This window comes from Stegodyphus dumicola, chromosome 4 (assembly GCF_044657685.1).
Source record: "Stegodyphus dumicola isolate Sdum_Otavi_A_Nest chromosome 4, ASM4465768v1".
Classification (NCBI taxonomy): domain Eukaryota; kingdom Metazoa; phylum Arthropoda; class Arachnida; order Araneae; family Eresidae; genus Stegodyphus; species Stegodyphus dumicola.
This window is the reverse complement of record NC_140771.1, coordinates 244,366,837-244,378,259: the sequence shown is the minus strand read 5'-3', so window position 1 is coordinate 244,378,259 and position 11,423 is coordinate 244,366,837. Positions and strand designations below refer to the sequence as shown.

The 11,423-nt window shown below is 33.7% G+C and overlaps 1 non-coding gene across 1 annotated transcript; it reads right to left on the bottom strand.

Annotated features, from left to right (window-relative positions):
* Positions 1-11,146: 11,146 nt before the first annotated feature.
* Positions 11,147-11,218, bottom strand: TRNAW-CCA (transfer RNA tryptophan (anticodon CCA)). Its single transcript has one exon. It is a non-coding gene; the product is annotated as a tRNA-Trp (tRNA).
* Between the last annotated feature and the right edge of the window lie 205 nt (positions 11,219-11,423).

The following is an 11,423-nucleotide window of genomic DNA, read 5'->3' as shown; positions in this document are numbered from 1 at the left end:
TGATAAGAAAATGAGACGACGATGCTTCGTTTGTTCACATTCCAGGAAAAATCCTCCAAAACGGCAAATGAGTTATTACGAGTGCAAGGAATGTAACGTAGGACTGTGTGTAGATCCCTGTTTTCAAATTTTTCATACGAAAAGCGAATTTTAAGTAATATATTTAGTTTTCAGATGTATAATGTTAAAATTCATAAAATGGTGAGTAATTAAAATAAAATGTGTAAAATATGCATTTAAACAAGAAATAAGGTAATTAAAGTATATATATATAAAAATATCTATAAAGCATAAGCCGTTTAAATACTCTATAGAGCATTATTAAACAATGCGTTGATACTTCGGAAATTTCATGGATTTAGGCTTAGTAGCAAAAAAGCCCCCGGCCCTGGAGAGACGCTCGCGTAAGACACTGCCGGCCTCAGCGATAAGCGCGCGTTTTCGCTACCCGGCTCGAAGGAGTTAGTCTTACTATCTTTCTACAGCCTAATTTCCACGACAATAAAGCCTTTTGTGGTATCGAGAGAGATATTTTACCCATTCCTCTTGAACAGCTTTCCAAAGTCCAAGGAGGGCTGAAGGTCGACGTTTGAACAATCCATTTTTTAAAATACCAAGAGCTCAAAAATCCATGAGTGGTAATCCATGAGAAGATTTAGTAGCGATAGGAATGAAGGATATGACCTTGATACGAGTTTCTTATATCATTTTCCCAGGAATTTAACAATGGATTTTGACGTGTGGCTGATTGTTTTGTATTGATGCAGCTGTACTGATGGATGGTACTGTGGATAAACAGAAGGCATTTCATATTTGGAAACTGGGTACTAAACAGGCTCCTGATAATTTATGGAGTAATATATAATAATATTTAGCTTCAATCTGTTCATTTTCAATTTGCCGTTTATATGAGAAACCAGCCACCATTATAAATCCCTTTGAAAAACTTTCTTAAGATTCTTTAAATCGCATGTGTTAAGAATTTTTTCCCTCCTCTTTGATGATAGATAATAAATGGATTTGTTTTTATTGCAGTCATTTAAATACATCCAACATTAATATATTGTGACAATATTTTTGCATTTATATCCAGATAACTATTTCTCATAAAGAGTTCTGCAGCGGGGCTTTCTGCGTTCGGCGATATGTCGTGAAGAACAACGACGAACATTACTTTTTTTCGCCTTTTTACTTTCTTGTACGAAGCAAAAAGGAAGTATTGTAATCGCGAAAAGTTTCAGGCAGCATATTTCAACGAAAATATCCATTTTGACCGCTATCGAATGCAATTTAACGAAGTTTTTGCGGTATATCTGTACGTAAAGACCGAATAAAATACTCTTTTCCTTCAAAAAAACTATAAAACTGCTTTAAAATGAATTCTGAAGAAAATTTTTCGTGGCGTCTGTACGAACGTATGTACGTACGTTCGAAACGAGTAGCCTCAGAACGTTGAAATTTTGTATATAGGACTGCTATAACATATAGATGTGCACCTCGTATTTTGGTTGCAATCGGCCGCACCAGACGTATATAAATATATTTATATATATATATCCACTCTGTTACCCGGCTCAGTAATCTCAGTTTCTTTACTCTTATATGTTGGTAAATTGTACATTTTTTGCTTTAAAAATGATTGAATTATGTTGTTTTTATCTTTCGGTTAAGGATTTTATGCCTTTAGTAAATCTGTGTGCAATATTTTTAGAATTATCAGCAATTTTAAAGTTGTTTAACTGCCGCTAAGCCTTTTTTAATGGCGGCCATTGATGTTTACATTTGAAACAGGAGACTAGTGGATTTGTTGCCAATCTAGAGAAACTTAGCTTTGCAACAACAAAGATAACGCCTTCATTTATTATTGCCAATTAAATCATGCTTAATCCTTTCTGGAATTTTTTCGAGGAAATAAGTGTTTGAGATTTACTTCGTAATTTTAAATATAGATATTTTGAGTTTTTATGTATTTTTGTCTTCTCGCGAAGTAAGAACTGAATTAATTAAATGAGAAGTACTTAGTCGTCTGTGAAAAACTGTTTCTTTTTTGTTTTATTTGCTAAATTCTTTCATACATCGTTCTAGCTTTATTATAGTATTTGAATAGAACATGTGGAACGATTAGATAATTCTTTAAATGATATACATTTTGTGCATTCTGAGTTATAACATGAACGAAATATAATACTGTTAAGTAAACCTAGCGCCAGAGTGTCGCTATGGTAAACAAAGTGAATTTTAAAGAATGCATTTATTCTATTGTGGTTTATGCGCTGTCGGCGAAGTAGGTTTAATTCAATCTAATAAGTTTAAATAAAATGCAAGAAAAAATGCGCATAATTTAATATTCCGTACAAGGAAGTCATGTGGTGTACACATCAGATTTTTTTAATTAAATTTACTTATTGATTCCTCTGCCAGTTCGAAATTTAAGTTCAATCCAAACAAAATTTAGAGATATTTCCTGATTTATTTTTAAAATTTGCATTTTTTTAGTAATTTTTATGAATTTTTTGAAAACAGTTTTGAATTACAACCTATAAAATTTTTATCATCACCTTCAAGTATATGTGTTAAAAAATAGTTATTTACTCATAATTTCCCAAGATATACGTGAATTTATATACTGGTGCGTTTCGAAATTTGGCATATTTGTTGTAAGCGATAATAATGCCAAATGTGGTCTACGCACTTCGTTAATATTATTTCAAAGAATGAACGATGTAGTTTTTTTATTCCCCCCCCCACGTCCGCTCGTGTACAGTGAAAAAAGGAAAAGGAAAATAGCTTACCATAAATTAATAATTTCGCGAAGTGAATTATTCTTGGCGCAAACTGAAAAAAGTGCGTCAAGATAAATTTTTTAATTTCTCAGCCAATTTTACAAAATTTAATGTTTAAGCAGTCGTAGAATAGAAATAAGAGGGGGGAAGTATGTCATTTGAGAAAAAGACAGATTTTGTGTCAAAATATTATCTTTCTCTACATGTAATAAAATAAAGAGTCTGTCTGTGTGTGTGTGTGACTTTCGTTCGCGCTGCGCGTAAGCTTATAGACCCACGGCTACGAAATTTGGTACATAGATACATCTAGACAAGAGCCAGTGCACATCGAAGCGATTTTTTCGAAATTCGAACTCGAATTGTTTTTATTTTATGTTTTGTGACGAAATCGCGCCATTTTGAGACATAATGGGCTATAGGAAAGCGAGATTTTACTCCATACACTCCATTTTCACATCGTCATGAAACGTAGGCACTTAGCTATTTTACGAACTTAAAATAAATTTCGTGTTTCAATAAATCGATTGAATACGAATTTATTTAACAAAGGGAGCTTAACACCTTTTCAACGGCATTTTTTTCTAAAAACGTTTATTTTTAAAAATGCACAATTTATTTTTCTTTGATTTTTGGACACGTTAAACTTTTGTCCTTGCGACTGCTTTTACAAAAAGAATTTTGGAAAAATTATAATATTTTTTATTTTTAAAAAAATTTTTAAATGAAGCTTCCGTGTACACTTCTCACATCTCACGTCTTTAAAAATGTGATTTTGGCAACAATTTTCCCGTCTTATTGTTGTTGATAGATTTTGGATGAAATTGATTCATTTTGAATAGTTTCATTCTTTTAGAAATATGGGTTTGGCAACAATATTTCATCCTATCTCTTATGTGACTGTTTTTAAGAGATTGGCATATTTCATTGTCATTTATATATATAATACATTTTTATTGATTTTTGTTTAAGTTGTTGTGCAGAGTAAAATTCTGCGCGGAATTTTATGTTTTTTTTAGTTGCTTTCATGTTATTTTTTGCTTATTTCACTGTTCGTAAGATATTCAAAAGTTTTGCATGATTTTTTTTCTTCAACGGAAAGTTGGTTAATTTTTTTATTAGGATAATTAATTTTTGTATTAAGGGATAGAGCTTATTTCATTGTAATTTTTTTCTCTTGAAAATATAAGATAAAATATCATTAATTATACTTTACTTTTCAGAATTTTTTGTTTTTTTGCATTCTTTTATGTTATTTATTGCTCATTTCACTGTTTTTAAGACATTGAAAAGTTTTGAGTGATTTTTTTTTAGGAAACAACGTTCTTAACCTCCTTTATACCATTTGAGTTCTTACGATTTCGCAAAGGGAAGTTGGTTAATTTATTTATTAGGATAATTAATATTTGTATTAAGGGATATTGCTTATTTCATTGTAATTTTGTTATACGTAATAATTTTTTTATGAAGTTGTTCTGCAGAGTAAAATTCTACGCAGTTATTAAATTTAACGTTTGGTGTTCTCTTCAGCCATTTTCCCGGTGCATTTAAAAGCCAGACGAAGGCTGCCAGCGAAGCTGCTAGTGTTAACATAAAAGCTATATAAAAAATCTAATAAATATCCTAAGTCACGCTTTCGAGACATGAAAAATGCAAATTAAATTTCGTCGATCGCCCCAGTTGAACGGGAGGTATAGAAAAGCCCACACTTTGTTTGTGTGTGTGTGTGTGCAAAGTGTGCGTTTTGTGCGTTCTAAAAATAGTCTAATGTCCTAATAATCTAATCTCTTTTAGTTTAGTGCTTAAAATTAAACGAAAACAAAATTAAAAGAAGGAAATAAATTTCTGTTTATTCACTCATTTTATCAATTTTGTCCCTCACGGATGATAGCGTCAGAGAAGAGGAAAGACAGCAGGCAATTTCTCAATTCTGCGATTAGAGAGAATCCTATCAATGGGAACAAACAAGTCACCGTTAAAAGCAAGCGACAAAAATTTCCTTCGTCTTCTGATCTTAGTTCACCTCTCTCACCTTATCCGAGTGACACATGCAAAATTCCCACTGGTATAAGTTCGAGAAGGTCAGTGACATTCCGTCTTGGTCATTAGGTATCGTCAGCATATTGACGACGGATGGCCGACTTTATCGACCTCTTCATCAGGAAGCTGATAATCGTTCTCTACCCGCAGCTCGGGGCAATTTGCGGCTGTTCTTTTCTCAGGTAGCGCCAGCTCTGGAAAGGTATGCCCAATAACATTTTGTTCGACAAATGTACACGTGAGGGGAGAAAGGAAAACAACAAAATCGATTTTACTTTGCCTAGTGCTTATTTTCTCCTCAACGAAAAAGCGCTCTGCAGAGAGAGCTCCGACAGAAAACTTCAGCTTACAGAGAGCTCAGCCAATCAAATACAGTAAGACCCCGCTTAACGCGGGGGATACATTCCATCGAAGTAGAGCGTAATGCGAAACAGCGCTAAGCGAGGCTATCTTATTATGTAAATAATGGGGTTAGGGAAAGACGGATAAAAAATGGATAGGCATTAAATTTAATAACGTTTTTTTTAATAAAAATAAAATCAAACATTTATTTCTTACAAAAATAAAAACAATATAAACGCATATACTTTTAAAAACAAATAAAATTCTCAGTCAGATCATTCAGTCTATTCTGGGTTTCCAATTTTATGCCTTTTTGTCAAGAAGGCATTATGATAGATTGGCTTAATGGCATATTGCGTTCAATTTCGTCGTCAATCCATATAGACAGTCGTTTTCCCATTTCCTCTATAATGTTATTTCTAGAACGGGTAATTCTAGTTGCAGAGCTCGACGTAGTTGCAGTTGCCGATGACAGTATTTTTTCTTTATTCTTAAGAATTGTCCTTATTGTTGAAGTTGCCAAAATCAAATGCAGCACTAATTTGAGATTGACGTTCACCAGAATCTAATCTTCTAATCACTTGCATTTGAGTTTCCAGTGAAATGCTTTTTCTGGTTGCTTTGTTTTCTTGTTTTTTATTATCACCCATGATAAAAACTAAAGATGATAATATCTGTCACTGTATTAATCGTTATAGTATTATACAAATTTAAACTTACAATAATGTCAACAAATGTTGTTTCAAATGATAAAAAGCAAAAAACACAACTACACTGTTTCGGATATGTTATTTGGAAACCTAGCGCTGCGCACAATTTCGGAGAATCCCCGGGTTGAAATAAAATAGCGCTAAACCGAAACAGCGCTAAACGAAACACCGTTAAGCGGGGTCTTACTGTAGCAGTTATATCCATTATCAATGAAAGGCATATTTACAACGGCATAAGCCAGGGCTTTATAGATACAAATATATTGGGCGCTGGTAACAGCAGTAACTGTGGTAATAATGCGAAATAAAAAATCGTATTCACATCTCTACAAAATCTCCTATTACCCATGGATTTTTGCGCTTTTATACTTTTAAAAAGCGGATTCTCCAAACGTCGACCTACAACCAACCTTGGACTTGGGAAGGCTATTCAATAGGAATGGGATTCTTGAAACTGTACTGTGTAGAAAGATAGTGAAGAATACGAGTTATCAAATAGAATACTTAAAACACAAAAATTTTAGATAAAATATTTCTGAAAATACAATGAAAATCTTTCAAAATTTGTGTGAACAGCCTCTTTAATCATGTTATTAAGATCGTAAAGCCTTTTAGAATTCTTCGATGTCATGTAAGCAGTACCCTCAACGGGATTCGCATTCCGAACCTCCCGATGGCCCATTACGGCTGTTACGTCACTTACGGCTTTTGGCCGGCTGTTACGGTTTCTTGACCGTGGGCCCCGGGGTACGTAAGCATATGCCTTCAACAAGTGGTCAGCTTGGGTAAGCGATAAGCAACGGAGGACGTGGGCACTGTCCCTTTACCAAAAGGTTAATCGGTATAGCACCACGTCCACCTATATCTAGAGCCTAAAGAGGAATCACAAGACGCCACGCACCGGGCGCCCAAACCCAGAGCCAAATTCAACCCGGGGGCAGTCCAACAGACCAAATGCCCACGAAAGACAACCCCAACAACCGCCCAGGCCCCACATTTATTAAATAAAATAACAAAAGCGTGCAGGGCCAAAAAGGGCGAGTTTTGACAATAAGCAAAAATTTTACAAAGGTGTAATACACACAAATACAGAATATACATAAGCTAAAGTACAGTCTGATGTTGGGCAGCCCAATAATATACAATGAGTAAAATATAGACAGTAGAATTAGACTTAATATAACATAAAAATAGAGAACATAGTGACATAATGAATGTAAATGATTACAGCAATACACAGAGGATATACCAAAAGAAATAAAAATAAAAGAATACAATAGCCATCAGTGTGTGACTGGAAGTACTGATACATGGGAAATGCGTAAAGCATTCAGAATTCGACTTAATTCAGAAGACTAACAACTGTATCGGGATACATTGCATAGCCAAGTACATATATTTGACAAAGCAACAGATTGAAAGTCAGTGTAATAAACTAGATATTCGCTATGACAAAGTCATGTTACAATACCGCAGGTAGTGATGTGATACAGAAGAAGTAGGTAGCGTACAATATAATTTGATCTCGATACGCATTCAATCCCTATAGTACAACAATAGTTAGGAAAAAGGAATATGTTATACAAAATATATTTAGCATGCAACTGTGTTTAAGATATACAAAGGTCGATACATTGGTTACTACCAATTATGGTACAGGATTCGTACCAAACTTAGTAACAGAATGCAATAGCGGTACAATACAATTGATCACGTGGTATTGTGGGAAAAACATGCAATAAGGCTAATTATACGATTATGAGGAATAAAAATAACACATTTAGCCTGCATAAAAGTTAACGAATATAGGATACCATACAATAATATACAATATTACAATACGATACAATACAAAAAAAAAAAATAAATAAATAAATAAATAAATAAATAAATAAATAACATATTTAACCTGTACTAAAAGCCAACTGATATAAGATACTATACAATACTATACAATACCACAATAAAATACGATACAGTAGATACAATACCACAATATAATACGATACAGTAGATGCTATACAATACTATACAATGAAAATACAAAATACATTCAGTGTTGGTGACCTACCCAAGCGTTTAGCTCCCAAGCGAACTTGGTACTTACTCATTTTATCGACCCAAGTGATGGAACTCAACGGATAAAAGGCTGAGTCGACCTTGACCAGCCCAGGTATCGAGCCCCGGACCTGTGGTGCGCTGCGCGATGCGGTAACCACTGCGCCACCGGGCCTTGAAAGTCTCAACCTGTGTCCAAGGAAAAGACAGGCTTGTATTCAGAAGTTAGAATAGTTTTTTCAAGGCATAATTATTATTAAAATGAAATTTTTCTGTTGAAATTGGGGTTAACTTACAGAAAAAAAGTGCCGGAGCCCTTTCACTTAGAGCATCTCAAATTCGCTCCGGCTAAAATAGTGATTTATCTCGAAAACTGACAAGTACCGGCGCAATTTAAGCTCTGACAGCAGCTCTTAGCATATCAGGAGGAATATTACGGACATGTCGGCGTATCGCATCTTTCAATTTCGCCAAATCGTTTAGATTATCAGCACAAATAGTGCTTTTGAGATAAACCCATAGCCAAAAGTCTCAGGAGTGACCAAGAAGGCGCGATGTGTTGGCCTATATACCGTTCATTTGTGAAATGTTGTTTAAATAACTGTGTGACACATGCACCAATGTGAGGTAGGACCCAGTCCTGCATAAAAATAGTGCGTCTTTATAAGACCATACTTTAATTGAAATTGGTGTTTTTCAGTCAGAAGTTTCGGCCCACCAGCGGCCGAGCGGTAAAGTCGCTGAACACTGGTAGTTCGGTCCGAGGTTCGAATCCCGCGAACGGGCTGGCTGCATGGACGCGTTTGTGGTTTTCCCCATGTGTAACGTGTATACGAGCCAGTTTCACTTAGAAAGTCATCCCATCCCTTAGGCAGATAGCCCTCGTGTGCTTTGCCATAATTAAATACACCACACCACACCACACACCATTCAGAAGTTTCAGTAAGTAAAGAAAGAACGTGAAATCGTTAAAATCCCTTTTTTCAGTTCTTTGCTTAGTATAGAAACAATTCGCTTCTAAATTCAGGTTTCGTATGATAATTTAGCATCTGGCGATTCCTCGTCTAACAAATAAAAAAAAAAAAAAAAAAATGGACCAGACACCTGAATACTGGTAATTCGACTTCGGATCAAATCCTAAAGAACAGACTGGTTGTGTTTTCATAATTTATCTTACGTTTGATATAGGTATGTAACATTGCATTCACGTATGTCCCAAACTTGTTATAGTATTTAAAATTTATCAAGTCATATAGCCCCCTTTGGTCTTGGGGGAGGGGAAACAGACCTCAACGCCATATACACCGTAGTTTCTATAAGTAGATTTTTTTTTTCGTCGAACTAATCTTTAATTAGAGCATAATAGTTACCAATCCATACGCCACAATAACCATAACTAGTAAGTGTTGCCAAAAAGCATAAAATAATCGTCTATTTTCATTTTTTCCTTTTCCCTGTTCCTCAGTGTACTTATCGTAAAGTATTACATCTACTTAAATTAAGAATACTTTCACTACTACTTAAATTGGGCAATAATTATGACGATATATAAAATATTATTACTTCTACGCAATTTGGCAATAATCTCACGCTCTATAAAAAATAAGCTAAATGAAACATAATGAATTCTATTAAGTCCTCCAATTTTATTTCACCTTAAATCTAACTAATTAGCTAAAACTCAACTTACCAATTTGGCAATATAATTCTTACTTGAGTAAAAGACGAAACACTTTCGCATTTATTAATTAATTTTGGTTGATGGGGAGTTGGTTTGTTCGTCTTGAAAAGTCAACCAATTTCCGATCAATGACAATACTTACTTGATTTATTGATTAATTTTTCATTATCAAGTGTTTCCATTTCAACGTTTTCATTTTCAATAGTTTCCATTCAGTTTTTTCATGATGCACATTGAAATCCCTTTATTTGTTTATTTATTTCTAAATTCCACCGCTTCAAGTTATTCCATTCTACTACAATTCTACTAACCTTATCTCTCTCGTTGCAGTGTTAAGTATTGCCATACACTTTTATATTTTTTCCACTTTTTTCCCAGTTTATCATATCAGTATTCTATTTTCTTAGTGAGATGGCTAGCAAAAAAAAAAAAGGGTTTTTTTATTATTATTATTATTATTATTATTATTATTACTATTAACGTTTTTTGTGTTAACTTTATGTATTCAATATCACGTTTTTGGCTCTTACGAGACATAAATTCGATCCAACAGAAAACTCACAAAATATTTAAAAATAGCATATCTTTAGAATTTTCGATAAACAGTCTCTCGGGCAACGGAGATAAAAAGGTTTTATTCCTTACAGTGTTGCCACTGCTCGCTTTCAAATCAGTTTGTTAATCAAAAACGTTTTACAAAATATGAAATATATAATAAAACAAATTATAAATTAAAAATTCGGGCTTCCAGGTGCACATGTTCGGGTAGAGGACTACGTTATTCAAAATTGGATGGCTCTAGGTACCGTCGTTTATTCACATTCCGAAAAACATTCATACATTCATGCAGATTCTTCATTATTAAATTTCTTTAAAAATAATACAGGGTGATAACATTTGGTGGCAACAGTCTCAAAACTGGTACGCCGTTTATAGTGATTCAACGCAAAATCCCGTTTCAACCCAAATGGATTTTCAACACATTTGGGCTAAAGCCATAACTTAACACCGATTTAATTAATTAATTATTTTTGGGGCATAATTATAAATTTTATAGGGTGTGTTTCACTTCCAATTATACTTTCAGAGTACCAAAATTTTTAGACTTTTTTAATACTAATAACAATTTTATACTTCTAGCATTTCTTTAGTTTAATTTTCCCATTTTTGTCATGAATACAGGAAGACCACTTAATTACCACCAGTTCAGAATAAATTCAGTTCAATTACACTTTCAGAGTACCAAAGTTGTTAGACTTTTTTAATAGTAATGATAATTTTATACTTCTAACATTTCTTTAGTTTAATTTTTCGATTTTTGTCATAAATACATGAATAGCACTTAATTACCATTCAGAACAAATCCAGTTCGATTATACTTTCAGAGTACCAAAATGTTTAGACTTTTTTTAAATAATAATAAAAATTTTAATCTTTTAACATTTCTATAGTTTAATTTCCCCATTTTTTTCGTCAACACAGGAATACATAATTACCGCCAAATCAGAACAAATTCAATAAAAAATTTCAACGTTTGACCCGGACGTGATTTGAACACGCAACCTTCTGATCTGGAGTCAGACGCGCTACCGTTGCGCCACCGAGCCACATGTATCATGTGTGCAATTAACATAAATGAGAATTTTCAAAAGTTCTATTTAAAATCTCTTGTAATAAGAGACAAGAAAATGACACTTCTGACACAGTGTTTACATGACTAAATATCGAAATAAATCCAAAATACCTGTTCTGTTCACACAGCGTTTCAACTTAGGTTAGGGCTTTTGATGCTGCAAGTAGCGCCATCTATGG